Source organism: Procambarus clarkii, chromosome 15 (assembly GCF_040958095.1).
Source record: "Procambarus clarkii isolate CNS0578487 chromosome 15, FALCON_Pclarkii_2.0, whole genome shotgun sequence".
NCBI classification, from domain to species: domain Eukaryota; kingdom Metazoa; phylum Arthropoda; class Malacostraca; order Decapoda; family Cambaridae; genus Procambarus; species Procambarus clarkii.
This window is the reverse complement of record NC_091164.1, coordinates 51725198-51748729: the sequence shown is the minus strand read 5'-3', so window position 1 is coordinate 51748729 and position 23532 is coordinate 51725198.

Sequence of the window (23532 nt, the reverse complement as noted above, 5' to 3'; positions counted from 1 at the left end):
GTGCAGGTGTTTAACATTAGGGCCATTACAGGGGTTACTGTGTGCAGGTGTTTAACATTAGAGCCATTACAGGGGTTACAGTGTGCAGGTGTTTAACATTAGGGCCATTACAGGGGTTACTGTGTGCAGGTGTTTAACATTAGAGCCATTACAGGGGTTACAGTGTGCAGGTGTTTAACATTAGAGCCATTACAGGGGTTACAGTGTGCAGGTGTTTAACATTAGGACCATTACATGGGTTACAGAGTGCAGGTGTTTAACATTAGGACCATTACAGGGGTTACAATGTGCAGGTGTTTAACATTATGGGGGGTGAGGGGGGCAGGGTCCATGCATGTTTCACATACAGCTGTAATTAGGTCAGTTTCAGTCTCATCTGTCCTGCACCTCGCAGTGTTCTACAATGTTAAAGATTTTTCTTTTAAACCATTTCATATATTATTGGGCCCCAGAGACAACATCTATAACTTTTGTTACTCCTCTGCATGAACCTTTTGTTTCTAATTTCACCCAAAAAATCACAAAACTTTTTCCTTGAAAGATTATCGGCTACTTTTGATCTCACAATATTATCTTTCTCTTTCTTAATCCTCTTTCTTGATGATGTTGAGCCCTGGTGCTACACCTGAGCTGGGGCCACCAACCATCTCTGGGGCCCCTGCATCTTTACGTATGTTATGCCAGAAGGTCTGCCCCCCCCCCCCCCTGCTTCTTTCCGCAGATTATGCCAAAAGATTTGAGGCCGGCTGCATCTTTTCGTAGGTCATGCCAAAAGGTCTGCGGTACCCTGCATCTTTTTGTGGGTTAGGCTAAAAGGTCTGGGAAACCCTACATCTTTCCGTAGGTTATGCCAAAAGGTCTGGGACACCCTACATCTTTCCGTAGGTTATGCCAAAACGTCTAGAGCACTCTACATCTTTCCGTAAGTTATGCCAAAAGCTCTGGGACACCCTACATCTTTCCGTAGGTTATGCCAAAAGGTCTGGGGCACCCTGCATCTTTCCATAGGTTATGCCAATTGGTCTGGAGCACCCTGCGTCTCTCCATAGGTTATGCCAAATGGTCTTGGGGCACCCTAGCATCATTCTGTAGGTTGTGCCAAAAGGTCTAGGGCTTCCTGCATCTTTCCATAGGTTAAGCCAAAAGTCTGGAGCACCTTACCTTGAGGTTACCTTGAGGTGCTTCCGGGGCTTAGCGTCCCCGCGGCCCGGTCGTCGACCAGGCCTCCTGGTTGCCGGACTGATCAACCAGGCTGTTGGACGCGGCTGCTCGCAGCCTGACGTACGAGTCACAGCCTGGTTGATCAGGTATCCTTTGGAGGTGCTTATCCAGTTCTCTCTTGAACACTGTGAGGGGTCGGCCAGTTATGCCCCTTATGTGTAGTGGAAGCGTGTTGAACAGTCTCGGACCTCTGATGTTGATAGAGTTCTCTCTCAGAGTACCAGTTGCACCTCTGTTTTTCAACGGGGGTATTCTGCACATCCTGCCATGTCTTCTGGTCTCATGTCATGTTATTTCTGTTTCATTTCACCTCAGCATCTTTCAGTAGGTTATGCCAAAAGTTAGTAATTAATTATCAAAAGAAGGCACCAAACCGGGAGGACTATGTATCACCATCAAATGTGCAGAATAATCAGAGGGCACTAAAAATCACGAAGGATGCCAATACGAGAACAGAAACGCATAAGGCGAACAATATAAAAAATATTTGATTCACCAAGAACTCTATCGAGGGACAAGCGACTGTGAGGGACGGTCAGAAAGGAAGACACACGCTCATCCTGGAAGTCAGGACATTCAACAAAGAAATGCATGACTGTAAGAGGGACAATTAAATTTGGACATTTAGGAGCAGGGTGGTGCCCCATTAAGTGACTGTGAGATAAGCGTATATGATCAATATGCAACCTCGCCAGAGCCGTTTCCCATCGCTGGTTACGGTGGTAGGAGGAAGGCCACGAGGACACACTACTCTTAAGTGTACGCAGTTTGTTACCAGAAACAGAAGACCAACAATCCTGCTAACGGGTAAGGATGTAGGAATGAATAACTGGGTAAAAGTCGGAAGGAATACCTCTATGGGAGATGGGACAAGAGCGGACAGCTTTCCTAACGGCAGTGTCCGCACCCTCATTTAAAAATATACCAATATGGCTGGGAACCCAGCGAAACTCTACTGACTTAAATTTACTGGAAATAAGAAACAGCCAATGTTGAACCTTGAAGACCACTCGATGGACCGGATTAGAGCATCCGAGAGCCATGAGGGTACTATAAGAGTCAACGACAACCACAAAGGAAGCTTGACAACAAGAAAGCAGGAGACAAAAATCATAGAGAATAAGCATTAAGTTCCGCAGAGAAGATGCTAGTCTCCGGAGGTAGGCGACACATATAAGTGTGGTCAGGACAAACAACAGAGTAGCCAACACCAACTGCAGACTTAGACCCATCGGTGAATATGGAAATGGAGTGGGAGTGTGAAGAAAAGTATTCAAGAAAGGTTATGCCAAAAGGGCTGGGGGCACTCTGCATTTTTCCATAGGATATGCCAAACGTCTGGGGCACCCTACATCTTTCCATAGGTTATGCCAAAAGGTCTGGGTCTCCCTACATCTTTCCGTAGGTTATGCCAAAAGGTAGATCTCTCTTTAAATTTCGTAACATGATTATTACAACCAGACACACTACCACTATTATTGGTTATAAGATAAATACTCTTCCCCTACCCTATCTATCACTGACATGAGAGATGTGAAAAAGTAATTGAGATTGTTGTGATGCAAATGGCACTGAATAATATTGCAAGCAATTGCATCACCTGCAATTTGAGTATTTGTTAAGCTGGCATTTAAACTTATCCAGGTCAGCAAGAGTGGCCTTCCCCTGTTTAGATGTGTTTTTAGGGAGGTTTATTGTTTCATTTGCAGCAGCAGCTTGTGAGGTATATTGGAGGTGGCCATGGCAGGATGATACCAGGACAGGTTGTCATCGCTGACAGCCTTATACTTAAAGGTGTGACCAGTTATATCATCAATGAGAAAATGATCAATATGAGACCTTCTGTTCCCATCTCATGACATAAAGCAATAGTTAATATTAAGGGGGCAATAGGTTCCAATTTGCCCCAAAAATGCAATAAATAAAAACTCGTTCGATTTCAAAAAAACTTTTTTAATAAGTTTTATATGAAAAGTGTTTCATCTGGTCCAAGTTTCAACATCGTAGCATAAATAGGAAGGGAGAAAAAAAATATTGAAGTAGGTATCAAAATTATTCCAAAATGGTCAAAAACGATTATCAAACAAAAGTGTCAACTAAAATCATATCTATGACTCTTTGCTATCACAATACCATATATTAAACAAATATTATAATTAGTTTAATAGAAAAAAATTTAAGTTAAAAAAAAAAAAATTATCGGACGATTTACATGAAACTTATATACTTGACTGCACGTAAGCCTATCTGTAAGGGTGCCAATTTTGGAGAAAATTGGTTGATGTCAACCTCAGCCACAGATTTTAGAACTATAGACTTTATTATTTGCTGTTTTTTTTTAAGTAACATAAACGTTCAAATAACTTTTTCATTTTTTATTCAATTTACATGAAACTTACACAGTATATGTAGAGTGCATGTCTCTAAATTTTGGAGATAGCTTTTTTCTCTAAGTTCATTTATTGATTTTATAATAGCAATAAACATGACATATTTGCATAATTTTTGGGGGAACTTTGAAAATTTGTATTAGGAAAACTAAAGATGTTTTGGAAATTATCTATCTACAGATCCTTTATTATATGCTAATGTGTCAGAAAAGTGTCACAGAATAATTATATCTGAAACGTGTGTTTATTTATTCAGACTTGAAAATGTGTAAAAAAGTTAAAAAAAAAAAATCTCCATTTCTCTTTACGCTGAAGTACTGAAACTTCGGACAATTGCAGCCCTTTCCATATTCAACTAGTCAAAAAATATTGGTTGACATTTAACAACTTTTTGGTAACCAACCTATTCCTCCCTTAAATTAATCATTAATACCAGGATTATATAAATTTTCAGCATCCATGAATGCATTAAATAAATTTAAGTATACATCTTTGCAGGAAAAATCAGTGTTAAAAATCACCTACCACCCTTGAGTTCAGCATTATGATACAAATTAGTCAGTTGATATAATTCAGATCATACGTTTCCATACTCATCTGCACAGTTGATATTGCTTGTGAATCAATGTATATACACACACACGTAATCAAATACTGCTGAGCACCATTGGAGACAAGTATAGCAGGAGTGAGCCCTGATACTGTATTGACAACCTCAACTTTACATTGCCAGGACCTTATTCTTTTTACCCATTAGTATTAAGCTTTAGTCATTAATGTTTTTCCTGCCCGAAACGCTTTGCGTAATAGTGGCTTTAGGCATTGTATGTACTAGCTCTATCTATTAATCCAACAAACTTTGTAAAATCTCTATGTATGTACAATACCTAAATAAACATTTATTTATTTATTTATTATTTATTTATTGTTATGCCACAGATAGCAGCAGCTCAATAGGGGTCTTCCAGGACCTGACCAGTCAACACTGGCTGGTCAGGTTAAACTGGTTGAGAGAGGTACAGTCTTTAACATGATAGGGAAGGGCATTCCTCATTCTGGGTCCCTTGATTTGTAGAGCATTTCTAGTTTGATTAAGTCGTACTCTTGGAATATCAAAACTGTATTTGTTTCTGGTGTGGTGCTCATGGGTTCTGTTACAACCTTCAATGAAGCTTTTGAGGTCAGGATTGGCATTACAGTTCAGCGTTTTATATATATTTAATACACATGAGAGAATAATGTGCAGTGACTTAATATCTAACATATTCAGAAATTTGAGTAGGGGTACCGAGTGATGTCTGGGGCCAGAGCTGGATATTGTCCTAATAGCAGCTTTGTGTAAGTAATACTAAGTAATAATAAGGAATAATAATTAACAGGTTTTAAGTAAGAGACAACTATTGCACATTATTCTATATATAAATAATTTGAATTAATAATAGAGCCTAAATATATAATAATTACACAATGTTCACATCCATCAAAACAAAAAATTAAACTACCAATCAAAAACCACATAGGGTACTCCTATACCTCGTAAAACAGGCCAATAATGATCATAAAAATAACCTATCAATTAAACAATATTCAAACTAAGGACTTTACATCAAAAATTTTTATCACTAATTTATAAACAGACATCCTTTTATATTAATAAATTGTCAGATTAAGGCATTTGTAAACAAATTAAATAAATAATAGTAATTAAGCCTGCAATTAATTACTCCACATTATAAAACAAATTCTGGAGTCACTCATATAAACTCATTGGGTAAATAAAAGAACACTGTTTTTCCCAAAAACGGTGGGTTTTCTGAGTGGAAGAGAAAACGTATGTCTGGAAGCTGACTTTAACCGCTCCAAGCTGCGCGCGCAACGAGCCGAGGTTATATAAACTTGGATGCAGACTACGTGGCCCTATTCCCGACCAGCCAGCAGCTGCTCTCTTACAAAACGCTACTCACTGCTGCTCAGCGAGTCGTAAACACAGAAGTTTAGCCTGCTCAACTGTTCCCCCAGCATGGACCCTACACCAGTTCCTATCGACAACGACTCGGAGCGACCCGTCAGGGGCGTCCTGCCCTTCTCAACATTTAAGGTAGTGTTTGTGTTGTTGGCGCGCGCGCCCCTGAAGCACACCTGTTGGTTCAGCCTTGGTGGCCAAATGCAGGTGCAGTGGACCTAGAGGGGAAGATGACCCTCGGTGTTTTGGAACACTGGTTTTTCTCCAATAGGTGGCTGTTATTTGAAGGACAATCGGGAGGAGGCCTGTCCATCCCCCCACCCTCACCTCCCCCATCTGCTCAGCCCTGTACCTCACCCAGTCGACGTGAGGTATGCTGCTTGGGCGACTTCTGTTGTGCCATTAATTATTATTTACGTTCTTTATATAAGTCCTTCTTTACAGTCTGACTGTTAGTCATGGCGTGCTTCCTCACGCTACAATATTTACTTTAATTTTACCTTTGCTTTTGCCCATGCCTATGTTTATATATTGGGTAGTGCTGTTATTGTTGTTCCAGGACATTTAATGCTCAAGCCAGCTCCTATTCGTGCTGTTGTTTACTCTACTCTAAACGCTGGCTATATAAAAAAAATTATATTATTGTCTTTCAGTTACAATGTGTTATGCCTCGCAATTTATTTATCCGCAATTTATTTATCTTGGACCCGTGATGCGGGTCCAAGCCTCTTGCTGTTACCTTCCTTGGGCTTGCAACTACGATTTGTTTCTCTCTGTAATTTATTATTACAATTTATGCATTGCCCCGTGCATGTTTTATTAACTTATTAAAACTCTTGCTTCTTGTATTGAGTTATTTATTAAGTAAAGTAACCTAGGTTGTGCTAGTTCCTGAGTTACCAGCCTCATGCCTTTAACTTTAAGATTATCTTGGTATTGCGTACCATTAATTTACCTCAATTTATTACTGCAATTTATGCAGGTCAAGCTGCATGTTATTTACTCTTACTGGTTTTCAATTGTGATTGTTTAACTATTGTTTGCCATTAAGTTATTAAGTAACTCAGCTAGGCTGTGATAGGCGCAAAGTATGGCCCCCCCCCCCTTGCCTCTTGCTTTAAGATTACTGGCCCTGCATTTACGTTTAGGGGCCATGGTATCAGGATTTAAAAAAATGTTGTAGGGTATTCATAATTTATTATCCTGATACATGTCAAAGGTGCTGCACTTAGGCCAAGTTTCATCATCTCAGACTAAATAGAGACGGAGAAAAAAAAAAAAAAAAAAAAAAACAAATTTTTCAACCATGTTCAATTGATTTCACAGCCCACAATTGTGAACCAAAATCATTTATACGACACTCAGCTATGACCTTACTATATAATAAAGATTTGCATGTCACATTATTTTCCTAGATGTATTTAGTGCAATAATACAGATTTTATAAAAGTTTCCCAAAAACGTATGCAACAAAATGAAGTGTATCATTATTTATAAAATCAATAAATCTACGTAGATAAGAATAATGACATGCGTTTATAGAGGCGTAAACTCTACATATAATGTGCAAGTTTCATGTAAATAGAATAATAAATAAAGGCTGTGAAATTTTATCTAGTTGTAAAAGTTGGAGTTGCGTAGCGCGCTCTCAAAGTTTACTCAACCTGCGGTCACTCGTGACTGGTGATTTACGCATTGCGGCCAGCTCGTATGGAGAGCTCGCATGCATCTAGCTGTCAATGCTTTTCTCTTGTTCCTTTGGTAAGTCATATTGCAGTACAAATAGCTAAAAATAGCAAAAATAGCATGTTCTGGGAGATATTGTGTGAGCGCGTCAGCATACATCCTCTCTCCATGAGAGACACGCAGTCACTGACTGCACCACCCTCGTGTCAGACAATAGAGTGTTGCCATTTGTGTGAGTTTATATTCATTTTATGCATAACATGTTATTTTCAACGCTATTACGAAAAATAAGACATCTACAACGTAAGATACAATACCCCGCGGCGTACTCACGGCGCGAGGACCAGATTCACGAAAGTTGCAGCGGGAAATTTGACTCTAATTACGTTATTTTTCAAGATATCATTAAACGGTTTGGACCACAGTGTTGCCAGAACGTTGTAGTATTTTTCGTAATTTTTCGTAAATATTCCATTTTTCATCGGATTTTCGTTTACCATGGCCCCTTAGTTACGTCAGCTAACTATTCCCGCAAATTATGCAGCGTCTTGCTGCATGTGTATTTATTTATTACTGATTTACAATTATGTTTGTTTAACATTTTGCTTATTGCTTTTAAGTTATTAGGTAAATTCAGCTAGGTTAGGCTAGCTGCTGTGTCACAGGCCTCTGGCCCCTAGCTTTAAGTTTTCATGGACTTGTTTTTCCATAAGTTTCCTTAATTTATTAATGAATTTTATGCAGTGTCAAGCTGCACGTTTTCTTTAGCAGGTTTTACATTTAGGTTTGTTTAACTTTTGCTTATTGCCTTTAAGTTATTAGGTAAAGTCAGCTAGGTTTGCTAGCTGCTGTGTCACAGGCCTCTGGCCCCTAGCTTTAAGTTTCATGGACTTGTATTTTCCATAAGTTTCCTTAATTTATTAATGAATTTTATCCAGTGTCAAGCTGCATGTTTCTTTGCTGGTTTTACATTTATGTTTGTTTAACTTTTGCTTATTGCCTATAAGTTATTATGTAAAGTCAGCTAGGATGTGATAGTTGCAGGGATCGGGCCCCTTGCCTCTTGCTTTAAGTTTATTCTGGCCCTGCATTTACGTTTAGTTTCCTCAGCAAATTTCCTGCATTTTACATCGCTCTTGCTGCATGTTTTTACTTTACTGGTTTACAATTATGTTTGTTTAACTTATGCTTCACCTTTAAGTTAAGTAAAGTCAGCTAGGATGTCTTAGACGCTGTCTTCGGGCCTCATGCCTCTCCCTTTAAGTTTATCTTGGACTCGTATTATGATTAGTTCCATCAGCAATTTATTGCTAGTTATGCATTGCCTAAGTGCATGTCATTTTACTTACTGTTTTACCTTTATACTTGTTTTCTTGACTTTGTCATTAAGTTATTAAGTACAGACAGCTAGACAGTACCAGTTTCGTTTACCAGTACCAGTAAACGTTTCCAGTCGTTTTGTCTGCCTGGTGTAGCCCGTAAGAAACTGCAGCCTCCCGGCTGCTGGTTTATCCAGACATGTGTGGCCTTCCAGGCCGCTGGTTATCCGACGTGTTGTCTGCTCGGTGTAGCCCGGAAGATACTGCTGCTTCCCAAGCCGCTGGTTTATCCAGACGTTTTTGTCTGCCCAATGTAGCCAGGAAAGTTGTCATAGCCACTGCCGTCTTAGCTGACTGCGTTCAGGGGCTGCTCTCCAGCCAACGTTCTTCCTATGATGAGTTAAGCCGGCTATGTTATTCAGGTATTATATTTATATTGGTCATATAAATATGCGGCCTTCCAGGCCGCTGGTTTATCCAGACATGTTGTCTGCCCGGTGTAGCCCGGAAGTCACAGTGGCCCCCCAGGCCGCTAGTTTATCCAGACGTTTTGTCTGCCCGGTGTAGCCCGGAAGGTTTTTGCAGCCACCGACGTCTTAGCTGCCTTCGTTCAGGGGGTTGATGTCCGGCCGATGTTCTTCCTGCGACGTGTCGCTGTGTTCTAGCGGCCGATGCTCGGTTGGGTCTGTTGCAGCTGGTCCAGCCGTCTGCCCTAGTGTCCGAGCCGCCACTCTTCCTTCGTTGTTGCTCAATTTTGGTGTCCAGCTGCTGCAGCTGTTGGTGTTCCGGCTGCTGACATTCCTGGCAGTCGGTGTTCTAGCTGCTGTGGGTACAGCTGTTGCTGTCCAGGTGGAACATGGTCCAGCTGCTGGCGTTCCAGCGGTTGTTGGACCAGCTCCCATGCTACTGCTGAAGTTGTTCCTGATGTTCCAGTTGAAGCGGTCCCAACTGATAATGCCCATCCTACTGCGTTCCAGCTCCCAACGCGCCAGCCCCCGAAGTTCCAGCAGAAGCGTTCCAGCCGACGTTGTGCCCAATTAGCACTCCTTTCAGTTTATTGTATTTGATTGTAATTTATTTCAGCTTCATGCATTAATAGTGTATGTGGAGTGTTTGTGTAGTGTACGTGTAGTGTATGTGTAGTGTATGTGTAGTGTATGTGTAGTGTATATGTAGCATACGTGTAGTGTACGTGTAGTGAATGTGTATGTGTAGTGTATGTGTAGTGTATGTGTAGTGTATGTGTAGTGTGTGCAGTGTATGTGTGGTGTACATGTATTCTATGTGTAGTGAATGTGTAGTGTACTTGTAGTGTACGTGTAGTGTATGTGTATGTGTAGTGTATGTGTAGTGTACGTGTAGTGTATGTGTAGTGTACGTGTAGTGAATGTGTAGTGTATGTGTAGTTTAGTGTAGTGTATGTATGCAGTGTAGTGTTTGTGTAGTGTATGTGTTGTGTATGTGTAGTGTATGTGCAGTGTACGTGTAGTGTATGTGTAGTGTATGTGTATGTGTAGTGTATGTGTAGTGTATGTATAGTGTTTGTGTAGTGTATGTGTAGTGCATGTGTAGTGTATGTGTGTAGTGTAGTGTACGTGAAGTGTATGTGTAGTGTACGTGTAGTGTACGTGTAGTGTACGTGTAGGGTATGTGTAGTGTATGTGTAGTGTATGTGGTATGTATGTGTAGTACACGTGTAGTGTATGTGTAGTGAACGTGTAGTGTATATGTGTAGTGTATGTGTAGTGTACGTGTAGTGTATCTGTAGTGTATGTGTGTAGTGTATGTGTAGTGTATATGTAGTGTATATGTATTGTATGTGTGGTCTATGTATAGTGTACGTGTAGAGTACGTGTGTGTACTCGAAAATGCGAGGTCGAGGTCGAGGGAGGGGGTAGACGTACCGTGCGCGCTCCGTTAAAATCGTGACATTAACAGGGATTCGTAGGACTACTGCCGTGGATTACTGATTACAGACATAACAAAGTGCATAGTGACCCGCTGGAAAATTGAACATAGTCAATAACAATAGAACTTTGTGTTAAATAGAGAATAAACGGGAGACCGCGTGTGAGCCAGTGAACGAGGCTTTGTGTACATGCGTGTATTAGGAAAAAAAACAAAAAAAAAATAGTGAACGGTGATTCGTGGAACAGTGATGTGGAACGGGTATCACAACAACATATAAGTTGGAAGTGAATATTATAAATATAGAACACTAGAAATATAGAATAGTGGCATGAGGCGGCATCAGTGGTTATAAATCGGGTAACTGGAAACTGGTGACATCAACCTGGGCCACAAGAGGTCACCTGTACTGACCGGGGGACCAGCCTCGCTACCTACGCTAAGTACCTGCCATAAAGTTTGAACAAAATAACACACATAATATTACAAATATACGATATACATATAATATTAAACATATAAATATATATACATATATATTGTTACAAATATACAATATACATATAATATTATAAATATATAGATATATACAACAAAACAAGGCAATATGGGAGTAAATAAACAAATTTGTGGCCACTGTAACAACTTCTTAAATACGAAGGTAACGGGAATTGAATGTTATATCTGTAAGACTAGATTCCATTCAGCTTGTACAGGAGTGAGTAACACTACGGCACTGAGAGCTGGCCACTTGCTCTGGGTGTGTAAAAATGACCTGCCAGCTTGGAATATCCTAAAAAACCTTCTAGATAACATGACGCATGAACGGAAAACATCATTCATTGGAAGCCTACCAGCCATCCAGAAGGAGTGGGAAAGGAACAACAATTCTAATATACAAGGGGCGGAGGCTATAGTCAGGGATGAAACTGAGGCTGAAACTCAGGAAGTTGTAAACTCTGACTCAGTAGGCCAGGATGTAGATGACAGTAAACTAGAAAGTGTACCAGACAGCACTGACAGCTCGATAGGTACAGACACCACGACGGTTCTCGATAGAGCAATTCAGAACAGAAGGACAGACTTATGCAAATTTTATGCAAAGGGCATATGCAGACATAGATATGCTGGTAATAAGAAAGGATTAGAATGCAGTTACCAACATCCCAAAAAATGTTTAAATATGCTTAGGAAAGGTGAGTGTCGATTTGGATCAATATGTAGGTTTTTCCATCCTGACATGTGCCAAACCTCACTGGAGGACAGAAAATGCTATGACCTTAGCTGCCCACACTTTCACGTGAAAGGCACGGAACACTACATAAAGAGTGGCAAGCAGGATAATGAATTTGGAGGAAACTCTATAAATTTTTTATACCAGACCGGCAGAGAATTCAAAAGGAGCAGCATGGAGAGTGTATGGAACTGGATGCCAGGTCCACTTGCATTCCAGAATTACAGATACAATTACCCACCGAAAGGGAACTACAACTACGACAGAAAACTGCCCTACAACAATCAGTACTGGTCAGAACAAACTCATTATGTCCACGATTAATGGACTTGCCGAAAAAGTCTCCCATTCAAACTATCACTAATAGAGTAACCTCATTCATCTTTGCCAACCAACATACAAGGACTGAAAACAAGAACAAACAACAAAGTACAGTTCATAAATGGCCTCCTCACGGAGTCAAATGCAGTATTTGGAGCTTTCACAGAAACCCATGCAGGGGAATTGTTGGACAGTGAGATCTGGATTCCAGGATATAACCTATACAGGTGTGATAGGAAAATTAGGTCACATGGAGGGGTGGGTCTGTATATTAGGGAAGACCTTGTATGCTCGGAGCTCCTAAACGTTACAAATGAGGTGGTAGAGGTACTGGGATTAAAAATAGAGAAAATAAATTTAGTGATTATACTAATATACAAACCGCCAGATGCAACGGCTGAGGAATTCACAGAACAGATAAGCAAAATAGAGAATAGCCTTGATAATTTGGAGAACCCGATACCTGATATTATCTTCCTAGGTGACTTCAACTTGCCTAGTCTCAGGTGGAAAATAACAAACAATAATATTATACCAGGAAATCTATCAGGACCTAACCAACCACAGATTAGAGAACTACTTAGATTCTGTGACAAATTTTCACTCAATCAGCAGATATCGGAGCCAACGAGAAATGAAAATATTCTAGATCTGGTCTTTACGAACAATGAAGACATTATCAGAGACATTACGATATCAGATACCACATACTCAGATCACAAACTCATTGAAGTGCAAACTACCATCAATACTCAGACTAGACCTAAAACGTTGATAAAGCGAGAGGGGCTATTCAGTAAATTCAATTTTAATAATAAAAGGATAGACTGGGAGATAATAAACAGGGAACTTACAAACATTCCATGGGGAACTGTTCTAAATAATACAAGTCCTACAGAAGGAATAGAAAAACTGACTTCAGAAGCGTATCAAGTCTGTCTGAAACATGTTCCTTTGAGGAAAGCCAGAAAGAGATCTAACGTAGAAAGAGAACGCAGACGACACTATAAACGCAGGAAAAAAATAACGGAACTGCTTATGCAGACACGAATTTCCCGTCAAAGAAAGAATAATTTAAATAGGGAGATTGGAGAAATCGAGCGGAAATTGAAACACTCATATGAAACTGAAGAAAGGCAGTTAGAACAGAAAGCAATTCAGGAAATAAAGAAAAATCCAAAATATTTCTTCTCATATGCGAAATCAAAATAAAAAACCACTGCCAGTATTGGACCTATTCGTACAAGTGAAGGTTCATACACGGAGGATGACAAAGAAATTAGTGAAATCCTAAAAAAGCAGTATGAGGACATGTTTAGCACTCCAATAAACAACATGAAGGTGGAAGATCCAGACAATTTCTTTATGCGGGATATTCAAACCCCTGTAAATATAACTGATATAAACACGAGCGCACTAAATTTTGAAAAAGAAATTGAAAACATGCCCATGCACTCGGCCCCAGGTCCAGACTCATGGAATTCAATATTTATAAAGAAATGCAAAGTGCCGATAGCACAGGCACTCAGTATAGTGTGGAGGAAGAGCTTGGACACGGGGGAGATACCAGATGCACTTAAAGTAGCAGACATAGCCCCTCTACACAAGGGAGGGAGCAAAGCATTGGCAAAAAATTATAGACCAGTTGCACTAACATCGCACATCATAAAAGTATTTGAGAGAGTGATTAGGAGTCAGGTCACCAATTTCATGGAGACCAATGACCTACACAACCCAGGCCAACATGGATTTCGAGCGGGAAGATCGTGCCTCTCACAGCTACTTGAGCACTACGACAAAGTCACTGAGGCATTAGAAGAGAAACAGAATGCTGATGTGATATACACGGACTTCGCAAAGGCTTTCGATAAATGTGACCATGGCGTGATAGCACACAAAATGAAGTCAATGGGAATAACCGGTAAAGTAGGACGCTGGATACTCAGTTTTCTGTCAAACAGGACTCAGCGAGTAACTGTCAACCATATAAAATCTAGTCCAAGTGCAGTGAAAAGCTCTGTACCTCAGGGTACAGTCCTTGCACCGCTGCTTTTCCTTATTCTCATATCAGATATAGACAAAAATAAAAGTCACAGCTTCGTATCATCCTTTGCAGATGACACAAAAATCAGTATGAAAATTACCTCGGCTGAGGACATTGAAAAACTTCAAGCTGATATTAATAAAGTTTTCGACTGGGCATCAGAAAATAACATGACGTTTAACAGTGATAAATTCCAGGTACTCAGGTACGGTAAAAATGAGGACCTTAAACATAATACAGAGTACAAAACACAATCAAATGTACCCATAGTAGGAAAACAGCATGTAAAGGATTTGGGAATAATAATGTCTGGCGACCTAACGTTTAAGGAGCATAACCAAGCAAATATTGCGACAGCCAGAAAAATGATAGGATGGATTACGAGAACTTTCAAATCCAGGGATCCCATCACAATGGTTGTACTCTTCAAGTCACTTGTGTTGTCCCGTCTTGAGTACTGCTCAGTACTCACTTCCCCCTTCAGAGCAGGAGAGATTGCTGAAATAGAGGGAATACAGAGAACATATACGGCACGCATAGATGCAATAAAGCACCTAAATTATTGGGATCGTCTCAAAGCCCTCCAAATGTACTCACTAGAAAGAAGACGAGAGAAATATCAAATAATATACACCTGGAAGATACTGGAGGGCCAAGTACCAAATCTACACAGTAAAATAACAACGTACTGGAGTGAACGACATAGAAGAAAATGTAAAATAGAACCAATGAAGAGCATAGGTGCAATAGGCACAATCAGAGAACACTGTATAAACATCAGAGGTCCGCGGTTGTTCAACGTCCTCCCAGCAAGCATAAGAAATATTGCCGGAACAACCGTGGACATTTTCAAGAGGAAACTAGATTTATTCCTCCAAGGAGTGCCGGACCAACCGGGCTGTGGTGGGTATGTGGGCCTGCGGGCCGCTCCAAGCAACAGCCTGGTGGACCAAACTCTCACAAGTCGAGCCTGGCCTCGGGCCGGGCTTGGGGAGTAGAAGAACTCCCAGAACCCCATCAACCAGGTATCAACCAGGTAGTGCATGTGTAGTGTATGTGTAGTGTACGTGTAGTGTACGTGTAGTGTACGTGTAGTGTACGTGTAGTGTATGTGTAGTGTATGTGTAGTGTACGTGTAGTGCATGTGTGTAGTGTAGTGTATGTGTAGTGTATGTGTAGTGCACGTGTAGTGTATGTGTAGTGTACGTGTAGTGTATATGTGTAGTGTATGTGTAGTGTACGTGTAGTATATGTGTGTAGTGTATGTGTTGTGTATGTGTAGTGTATGTGTATTGTATGTGTAGTCTGTGTGTAGTGTACGTGTAGTGTACGTGTAGTGTGTGTGTAGTGTATGTGTAGTGTATGTGGAGTGTACGTGTAGTGTATGTGTAGTGTATGTGTAGTGTATGTGTTGTGTATGTGTAGTGTATGAGTAGTGTACGTGTAGTGTATGTGTAGTGTATGTGTAGTGTATGTGTAGTGTATGTGTAGTGTATGTGTAGTGTACGTGTAGTGTATGTGTAGTGTATGTGTATGTGTAGTGTATGTGTAGTGTATGAGTAGTGTATGTGTAGTGTACGTGTAGTGTATGTGTAGTGTATGTGTATGTGTAGTGTATGTGTAGTGTATGTGTAGTGTGTGTGTAGTGTATGTGTAGTGTATGTGTGTAGTGTACGTGTAGTGTATGTGTAATGTATGTGTATGTGTAGTGTATGTGTAGTGTATGTTTAGTGTATGTGTAGTGTATATGTGTAGTGTAGTGTGTGTAGTGTAGTGTATGCGTAGTGTATGTGTACTCACCTATTTGTACTCACCTATTTGTGCTTGCGGGGGTTGAGCTTTGGCTCTTTGGTCCCGCCTCTCAACTGTCAATCAACTGGTGTACAGATTCCTGAGCCTACTGGGCTCTATCATATCTACATTTAAAACTGTGTATGGAGTCAGCCTCCACCACATCACTGCTTAATGCATTCCATCCGTTAACTACTCTGACACTGAAAAAGTTCCTTCTAACGTCTCTGTGGCTCATGTGGGTACTCAGTTTCCACCTGTGTCCCCTTGTTCGCGTCCCACCAGTGTTGAATAGTTTATCCTTGTTTACCCGGTCGATTCCTCTGAGGATTTTATAGGTTGTGATCATGTCTCCCCTTACTCTTCTGTCTTCCAGTGTCGTAAGGTGCATTTCCCGCAGCCTTTCCTCGTAATTCATGCCTCTTAGTTCTGGGACTAGTCTAGTGGCATACCTTTGGACTTTTTCCAGCTTCGTCTTGTGCTTGACAAGGTACGGGCTCCATGCTGGGGCCGCATACTCCAGGATTGGTCTTACATATGTGGTGTACAAGATTCTGACTGATTCCTTACACAGGTTCCTGAACGCTGTTCTGATGTTAGCCAGCCTCGCATATGCCGCAGACGTTATTCTTTTTATGTGGGCTTCAGGAGACAGGTTTGGTGTGATATCAACTCCTAGATCTTTCTCTCTGTTCGTTTCATTAAGTACTTCATCTCCTATTCTGTATCCTGTGTTTGGCCTCCTATTTCCACCACCTAGTTTCATTACTTTGCATTTACTCGGGTTGAACTTCAACACCCATTTGTTGGACCATTCACTCAGTCTGTCTAGGTCATCTTGTAGCCTCCTACTATCGTCCTCAGTTTCAATCCTCCCCATAATTTTTGCATCATCGGCAAACATTGAGAGAAACGATTCTATACCCTCTGGAAGATCATTAACATATATCAGAAACAGTATAGGTCCAAGGACTGACCCCTGCGGTACTCCACTCGTAACGTCTCGCCAATCTGAGACCTCACCCCTCACACTGACTCGTTGTCTCCTGTTACTTAGGTACTCCTGTATCCAGCGGAGTACCTTCCCTTTCACTCCAGCCTGCATCTCCAGTTTTTTCACTAGCCTCTTGTGTGGCACTGTGTCAAAGGCTTTCTGACAATCCAAAAATATGCAGTCTGCCCACCCTTCTCTTTCTTGCCTTATTTTTGTTGCCTGGTCGTAGAATTCAAGTAACCCTGTGAGGCAGGACCTGCCATCCCTGAATCCATGTTGATGCTGTGTTACAAAGTTCTTTCGCTCCAGGTGCTCCACTAGCTTTCTTCGCACAATCTTCTCCATCATCTTGCATGGTATGCAGGTTAGGGACACTGGTCTGTAATTCAGTGCCTCCTGTCTATCCCCTTTCTTGTATATCGGGACTACGTTAGCTGCTTTCCAAATTTCTGGCAGTTCCCCTGTTGCCAGTGATTTGTTATACACCATGGAGAGCGGGAGGCACAGTTCTTTTGCTCCTTCCTTTAGTATCCAAGGGGAGATTCCATCTAGGCCTATAGCCTTTGTCACATCCAATTCTAGTAAACACTTCCTTACTTCCCTGCTGGTAATCTCAAACTCTTCCAGTGGTTCCTGGTTAGCTATTCCCTCTCTTATCTCTGGGATTTCTCCTTGCTCTAAGGTGAAGACCTCTTGGAATTTCTTATTCAGTTCCTCACACACTTCCTTGTCGTTTGTAGCGAATCCTTCTGCCCCTACCCTTAATTTCATAACCTGTTCCTTTACTGTTGTTTTTCTCCTGATGTGGCTATGCAGCAATTTAGGCTGAGTCTTTGCCTTGCTTGCGATGTCATTTTCGTATTGTCTTTCTGCCTCTTTTCTCATCCTAACATATTCATTCCTGGCATTCTGGTATCTTTCTCTGCTCTCCAGTGTCCTGTTATTCCTATAGTTTTGATAGTTTTGATTCCTATAGATGATTCTCTCATGTGTATTATACATATTATACAGATGTTAACAACTACAGACCTATATCTATCCTGCCAAACTTGTCAAAAAATTTTGAAAAACTAATCTATAAGTAGCTTTACTCATATCTAGCCAAACTCAATATACTTAGCCCTTGCCAATATGGCTTCAGACCCAAAAAAAGCACTAACGATGCACTTATTAGTATGCTTAACTCGATTCATACAGCTCTTGATAAAAATGAGTTCTCTGTTGGGTTGTTTGTGGACCTGCGTAAAGCTTTTGACACTGTCAACCACCAAAACCTTCTTCTTAAATTACATCATTATGGAGTCAGAGGACACTCCCCTACAATACCTCAAATCCTACCTTACTGACAGGCTCCAATATGTTTCTGTGAATAATACAATTTCTCCCACCCTACCCATCAACATTGGTGTTCCCCAGGGCAGCATACTTGGCCCTCTCCTCTTTCTCATCTACATTAATGACCTTCCAAATGCCTCCCAACACCTCAAACCAATTCTATTTGCTGACGACACAACCTTCATTTACTCCAGTCCTGATCCCCTTGCTCTAAATGCCACAGTAAATACTGAGCTAAATAAAGTCCATCTGTGGCTAACTGCCAACAAACTCACCCTTAACATTGACAAAACCTTTTATATTCTGTTTGGCAATAAATCCTCTAATCAAATAAATCTCAAAATAAACAATACCCAAATTTGTAACAAATTAGATGGCAAATTCCTTGGCATTCTCATTGACCACAAGCTTAATTTCCAGGGACACATTCTAAACATATCAAAAAAAGTTTCAAAAACTGTGGGCATTCTTTCTAAGATCAGATATTATGTACCACGCCCTGCCCTGGTGACTCTCTATTACTCCCTTATCTATCCATATCTCAACTATGGTATTTGTGCTTGGGGCTCTACTACCCAAAATCACTTACGTCCTCTAATTACTCAACACAAAGCTGCTATTAGGACAATATCCAATTCTGGCCCCAGACATCACTCGGTACCCCTACTTAAATCTCTGAATATGTTAGACATTAAGTCACTGCACATTCTCTCATGTGTATTATACATATATAAAACGCTAAACTATAATGCCAATCCTGATCTCAAAAGCTTCATAGAAGGTTGTATCAGAACCCATGAGCATCACACCAGAAATAAATACAGTTTTGATATTCCTAGAGTACGACTTAATCAAACTAGAAATGCTCTACAAATCAAGGAGCCCAGAATGTGGAATGACCTTCCCAACCATGTTAAAGACTGTACCTCTCTCAACCAGTTTAAGTTAAAAGCGAAGCTATACCTAATAAATTCCCTGTAACCTACCTTACCCTTCTATTGTCAACCAATGTCTGTTTTTTTCTTTAAAGAGCGCTGTTTGTCGACATAATTGTATTTGTGCTGCTTTTTCATCTATGTTTTCATTTCTTGTTTTCATTCTACTCATTATGCTCAATTAGTATTAAGCTTGTCATTTAAGTTTATCATGCCCGAAACGCTTTGCGTAATAGTGGCTTTAGGCATTGTATGTACTAGCTATACCTATAAGTTAAACAATCCTTGTAAATATTTATTGTATGTATGTACCTTACCTAAATAAAATTGTATTGTATTGTGTATTGTAATAGGCTTTAGGTACAGAGACTGTGGATAGTTACCTGTAAGATAGTCCTTAACGTCAGTACTGGAAGATGGAATATCATTTGCAAGGGATGACCCAATGGAAGAGAAGAACCTATTGAACTCGATAGTGTTCTGCTCTGTACCTAGTGTTACCCAATCTAGTAATTTTTATGTAATATCAAACAACCTTATCATTGTGTTCATTGCTGTCTTCTTTTATGTGCTAGCCATATGCTGTATTGTGACTACCAATTTTTGTCAACTACCATTCAAGCTGTCATTGCAATCAATCTTATATTGTTTCTGCTGTATTGTGCCTACCAATTTTTGTCAACTACCATTCAAGCTGTCATTGCAATCAATCTCAGCTACCTATGTGCTTTAATATACTGTACCTACAATTTTCTCTCATCTTCTTTTTTCATTTCATGTAACTGTTATCATTTTTTTGTCTATAAATTTTGCAAGTATTTACCTCCTTAAAATTTTCTTAGATTAAGGACCTGCCCGAAACGCTGCGCGTGCTAGTGGCTTTACAAGACTGTAATTACCATATTTGTATCCTCACATTCCTTATGTACATTCTTGTATATGCATAAATAAATAAAATAATAAGTAAATAAATAAATAGCAGAATCAGAGGCTGAAAGCTGACCATCGTTATTGGACAAGAGTGTTGGTTTGTTATTTAAAGTCTTCTTTGATCCCAATATTTGTGAAATTGTGCTCCAAGTTTTTTTAATGTTGCTCTTTATTTGGGTAAATTTATCTTCGTTGTATTTAGTTTTGGCTCGTCTAATTATCTTAGATAGCAATAATGAGTAATTCTTTGAGAATTCTTTGGAGACAATTCCTAACCTATACTTCTTCTCAAGGTCATGTTTTTTATTAATGGATTTAAGTATTCCCTTTGTAAGCCAGGGATTGTTAAGCCTTTTGGTTGTGACTTGTTTTGTAAGCATAGGACAGTGGGTGTCATAAAGGCTAAGAGTTTTTTGAAGAAAAGATTGCACTGCTAAGTTGATGTCACCTATGTTACCTAACTTGGACTCCCAGTTGACATTATCAGCAGCAGTTATAAAATTGTCTATAGCAGTTTCATTGTGCAGCCTAAAACTTAACTCCCTTGACTCTAGAGGTGGTTTGCTAATGTTAGTTAAGAGAAATGTGGGGTAATGGTCTGTAGTGCTATCGGTGATTATACCTGAAGTAAGCAGAGAGGTTATGTTTGTCCAGATGTGATCTAGAGTCGTGGCAGTGCTATCAGTGATTCTAGTAGGTCTAGTGATTAAGGGTATGAGGAAGCAGGAATTCATACAGTTGAGGAAGCTAACAGCAGTAGGGTGTTCAGGCTCGCAGAGGTCAATATTAAAGTCCCCTGCGATAATTAGATGTTTTTTGTTCAATCTGTTATCGAGTATTAGATTTCTAAGGTTTGAGTTGAATTCGGACACATCAGTGTTAGGAATTCTATAGACTGCATCCACAGACAGGACAGACTCGGCAACCTTGACTCCGAAGCTGGAGAAGATATACTCCCCATAGCAGTCTCTAGTTGTAATTTCTTTTAAACATGTTAGTTCTTGGTGGTAGTAAAGAGCAGTGCCACCACCTCTCTGAAGTTGACGACAGTTGTGAATTGCCGAGTAGTTAGGCATGTTAAAGAGTTGAGTAGTATCCTCTTTCAACCATGTTTCAGTAAGTATAATAAAAGAGAATTTATTCATCCGCCGTCACTCGCTGCTCTTCACACCACCACCTTCCAGCAGTTGGGCAGCTTGACGAGGAGTCTGTCACCAGTAGACTCGCTCTGTCACCAGACGTACTCCAGAGCTGTTGCAAGAAGATCTAAGGGTATATGCAGCCATCATCGACGGGCAGACGCTGGACCAACATCAGGTCTCCAACATCAGTTCTCCAACATCTGGCCACCATTCGAAAGTACAACGGATGCACGATAGAAAACACGTATATCAACATGAACAAGGTTATAAATGCTTGTTAAGAGAAATGACTCTATTATTTAGGTTTTGCATGAATATTTATTCAGTTGGAATATTTTTAGCATTTATGAGGATGTAAAATAACTAGACCTAGAAAAATGGTCCTAGACAGTGATCTTAGCTAGATGACTTGGGTCTCTAGCACAAACTTTATCTCGAATTTTATTTATATTTCATGTGTCTATATCATAAGTCTTTCCTGGTGATGAGTGTCCAGGATCTCTATTTTGTACCAGTGTAGGGGTACATAATTTTATTGTTTAATATTTGCATGCCTTTATATTTCAATAAAATGTTGTAATGTTAAGTAATGTTTCTGCTGTGGTAAGAGGTAGTCTTACTATCAGTGTATGCAGGGTGCATGCAGATTGACCCTGGCAGTATTGTCTTGTGCGGTATATGGATTGGCCCACAAGTATTCTGTGAACTTACGGTTCTATTGATGAGTTTTTTTTTTTTCATGTCCATTATTTTTATATTTAACCATGTTTTATAATTGTTTAGCTTATTAAATTGGCTGTGGGTCATGAGGTACCCAGCAGATGTTTGGGGTATGTCTCACTTAGGTATAATGTTACCTGTACTTTTTTAATTACTTAGAATTAAATGTTAGAGTAGGAATATTATATATATTTTTTTCATGTGGTTGATCATTTTATTTTGTTCTTCAGACCCTCTGAGGACGACTTGCTAGGCTGCTTAGTGTACAGGCAGGATATGTCATTATTTCATAGTATTCTTTAATGTCATGTATTGTACCTCAGGGGTGTATTATGTAAGATTGCATCCTTCCTTATATGTTGACATTATATTAATTTTTAGTTACTAATAATTTTTCTGTTCCATTAGGAAGTTTTTATATACATCATGCTAGTTTTAAGGCGATTTTTTTTTTGTCTTCCAGCCTTCGGGGGAAGCCTTGCTGGACTGCCTCGGGCGCAGTCGGGATTGCATTTTTTTTTCTCATTGATATACTGTATTGTCATATTATGATATCGGAATTGTATCATGTGTGAGGGTATCATTGCTGGTATTTTTGCCAGGAATTTTTGTGCTATTTATTTCTTTCATTGTACATTTATGTGAAGTGTAACTGTATAATGTATCATGTTAATTTAGTTAGTTTACTTTTATCAATTTTGGCACTGACATTTTTTTTTCTATTAGGGTATAAGAGATGGGTTGGGATAAGACAAAATCAGGCTTAATTTAGATACACCCGATTGTTGTCTTAATTCCGGGGAGGGGGAGTATTGTAACGCCGGGAGAGGGCACCATGACTCACCATGGGAATGCCCTGGTAAGATTTAGCACAACAACCTAATGATACATTTTGATTGCTTTTTCATACGTCATGGGCAGCTGACGCCCTTATGTGCTGACCAAGTGGCTGAATCAGCTAGGAACAGGTCCACCCCAGATGTTCCCACAACAGTGTAAAACGCCCCCCCCCCCCCCTTCTGAGGCAGTTGGATATATACCCCCTGTATGATAGTTAGGAGAGAGAGAGGGCTGGAGGGTCGGAGAGTGTGTGTGACGCTGCAGGTCCGTGAGGTGACAGGTCATCGGGCAAGCCTCAAGAGACAGTGAATCCACCCGATTAAGAGGCAGAGAGTGGTCTTAAGGTAATGTGTGTGATCTTTGATACGTTTCCATGTCTGGATCCAGTAACAATTTGCCAGTATTGCCAGTGTTAAAGTAGGATTTTATGAGTAGTGAATTACATAATTTGTTCTTAATAAACTCATGTTAAGCTTCTGTGTGCAGGTGTTTAACATTAGAGCCATTACAGGGATTACTGTGTGCAGGTGTTTAACATTAGAGCCATTACAGGGGTTACTGTGTGCAGGTGTTTAACATTAGAGCCATTACAGGGGTTACTGTGTGCAGGTGTTTAACATTAGGGCCATTACAGGGGTTACCTGTGTGCAGGTGTTTAACATTAGAGCCATTACGGGGTTACAGTGTGCAGGTGTTTAACATTAGGGCCATTACAGGGGTTACTGTGTGCAGGTGTTTAACATTAGAGCCATTACAGGG